Here is a 3,497-nt window from a genome sequence, read left to right on the forward strand (position 1 = left end):
CAAAGCCACCCCAATCTACCCCAGACCACTGCTTCACTTAGCCCCTCTTTTGGCACTAAGAGGGCAGGGAAAATGGAAAATTGATCAATAGTGACCGTGCGTAACTTTCCTCCCTGAGCCCCCCCAACACGCCCCTACCCCCCATCATTTATTAGTCTCCTTTTCATCTAGGTTGATGAACAGGAAGGGCTATGAAAATGTCCCAAAGACCAGCCATCTACTCCAGAGGCAGAGGAGATTACTACCACAGACAGACAATGCTACTTAGCTAACAGCACTAGACTGGACCATATACTGCTGTGTGTGTGTCATGAAGCGTCTGCATTTTTAAAGGAAACGGAGGAAGAGCTGCTCCTAAAATCACATCAAGCTTCGAAAGAATCTGTATTTACCTCTGGCCTACTGTCACATGCAGTATTCGATTCTTCCACCTCCTGCCCAAACCTTGGCCAGACATACAGGATGCGTTGTGAGAGTGCTGAACGTTGTTGGACGATGGACAACTCTGATATTATTTTCAGTTCTTAAAAGCAGGGTGCTATTTGTCTGTTTATGGACACCTTAAATGGCATGTGTGTACACTGTCTGTGTGTTAGAGACAGGTTTTTTTGTAGTAGACTTTTTGAAGACAATTTACATTCCAGAAAAATAGACCCTTTATTTTTTGTTCTGATCTCTACAGTTTTACAAGGGAGATTCCTTTGTCTCAAGGGTTATTACTAAAGGAATTCATATATTGATTTATTTAAGAACAAGCAATTTAACTTATTATAGTTAGTTTAGGGAATAATATAAACGTGTTTTTATAAAGTGGTCCTTTTTCCAACTGTTGATGAAATTAAGTTATCTCAACAATGCCATTATAATTGATAATTGATTATAAGTGATTGATTTTGCTGTGGAGAAGATAAAACTCCAACTGTTTGGAATAAAACATCCCCAGTTTGCTGGTTCTTGCATAACAAAATCATAATGTTATGCTCAGAGTAAAAGAAGGTTATTGTCCTTGTGTAAAGGAAAAATGTTAGTTAGCCTTATCCTTTTCAATTTCACGTGTAATGCATGCTTTGTCACACCAATGCCCTGTTATTATTTCATTCCACGTTGCAAATTTGAAACAATATCAATATAACATGAAGATTTTTAAGTTTCATTTTAAATGGTTAAACAGAGTACAGGTTTCTAGTCACTATGCAGTAAATGAAAGCACAAACTGCTCAATAGAAGAGAACAGGGCGTATTAGGTGTTCATCAACCCATATCATGCTGTTCTTACTCATTGATTTTCGCCACTACCACACAAACTTCATTCTCAGGATGTGAAAACAAAGAACACAAAGAGTAGATGACATTTGAAAATTTGTTTTTAGAGTTTGGTTAACTTTATTTATTTAAAAGATTATTAGCAATTTTAATATTATGTTTTTGAAGCCATCTTTCTTTGAAACGGTACAAAACATGGTGCAAATGTGATTTGTATATCTCAAGGTGTAATTATATTTTGTGCTCCAAATAAAACAAATAAGCAAAAAGTCACTAACCTTGGTTTAATTGTGTCAGTTCTTATATTGTTTAAATTTGTAGCAGTATCTTTTTACATGCCATTAACCTGCAGAAACAGAATTACATTGTGAGCATTTTCAAGCACACTGTTCTTTCAAATTTCTTGGACATTTCCAGGCTCCACATCTCGAGGTTGTGCTGAATCTATTTTTGACTGTGCCCATCACCTGTATGCTCGTGCAGCTTGCTACACTGTTTTGTATACATAGCTGATGAGCCGCAGCATCTTAATTGTGATGCGAGCGTTAAAGACTGAGTAGAGCATGTCAAGATAAACAACAACACTCCCCCCATCTCTCTTCTCTCCAATAAGCCTGCTTTTCTCTGAGGACCAAGCCTCGAGGGGCCTGATTGAGAACCACATGAGTCTCCCTCCAGCGTGGCCTCCTCCTCTCTGTCTCTTTCTCTCTCTTAAAACACATACACACGTTGGCATGTGCCTCACTGTTCCCTTGTTTTTTTTCAGTCTTTGTTTGGTACAGCTTCATCCCTTCTTTCCTTTCTCTCCTCTCTTTAACTCCCCTGAAATGGCCCTTCTCTGCTAATGTAATTAGCACTGGTAAAGAAGGGCAGTTAATTACCCACTCTATTTTGATCTGGTAATTAATGTTATGCCAGGAAACAGCAACTGTTTCATTAACATAGCGCTCAAAGCAGTGAGGGGGCAGGGTAGCACCCAATGGATGTGTGTCTCTGTGTGTGTTTGTATGATATATGTATGGACAATCAGTGTACCAACAACTCTGACAATGAGAGACATACTTCAAATGGCTGCTAACACTATCAGTGATCTGACCTCAGCAGCAAGCCACTGTTTCTCTCTCTGCTGTCTTTGTCACCATCAAGTGGCACTTGTCAAAAAAGCTCAGGCTGCTGCTGCTTCCTCCTCATCTCTCCCTCTCTCCTTCTCTCGCTCTCTCATTTGATATGCTGTTAATTTGACAAGTTAAAGTCAGCTTTGTTGCCAGCACCTCAGCATTCATCTTGTTGAGTGCTCCTTCTGCCCAGTGGTGCAGGAGCCATATGCTCCTCTTCCACATGACTGTTTTGTTGTTGTGCCGCCATTGGTGCCATTTACTGTCTTCTGATCACAGTTTGGATAAAGACAGCATGAGCTGCCACCTGCCACCAAGCCGTTCCACATCACACTGTATGCACAGCTTCAAAAGAGCATCTAGCTCCTGGGCATATGAGAGCAAAAACCATGTCATCTTTCATTACTGATACTACTAAAGCACTGATGAGCTTCCATGTTTAAGTTACAGTATTGTCTTCCTTACAATAGAGGAAGCATATACCACAAAATACACCCATCCCCTCTTCCCTCTCAAGGGATATGTTTTTGTTTATATACCCAATTAGCCCTCTGGCCACAGCATGGCCATGCATTAGCCCCGGGTGTATGTAGCATCTGTGTGTGTAAAATACAGTGCACCCCTTTCTGATTTGAGGCATAATTTCAAGGGTGTGCGTCGGTTAGACGGCGAGCTTGACAGGGGTGGCCCACTGTTTTGTCAAATAGATTGGTAGATGGGCTTCCACACACCCAGCCGGTGTCCTTTGCCTTTGGCCCATCAGTAAAACCTGCATTGTTGCCTATTAGACCACTGGACCCCGATTCCTTTTTACAAAATGAAGCCCCCACCCCTTCTGCCATTCCCTTGGGTGTCAGTAGAGTGGGGTGGCAGATGGGACAGACACAGAGCTGCCCCATGAGACCAACCCCCCAACAAAATACACACACGTGTATGCACACTCACAGGCACATACACATATAGGTGCACACTCGCTCAGACATGCATGCATGCACATATGCATAAGCGCAACACACACACTCACACAGTCTACTAACCACTACTTGCCTAAACCTTAACATAACCCTAAACTTACCTTAACTTTAAACTAAGTCTTCACCCTAAAATTAATTAGATTCA

The sequence above is a fragment of the Scomber japonicus genome, chromosome 9 (assembly GCF_027409825.1).
Source record: "Scomber japonicus isolate fScoJap1 chromosome 9, fScoJap1.pri, whole genome shotgun sequence".
NCBI classification, from domain to species: domain Eukaryota; kingdom Metazoa; phylum Chordata; class Actinopteri; order Scombriformes; family Scombridae; genus Scomber; species Scomber japonicus.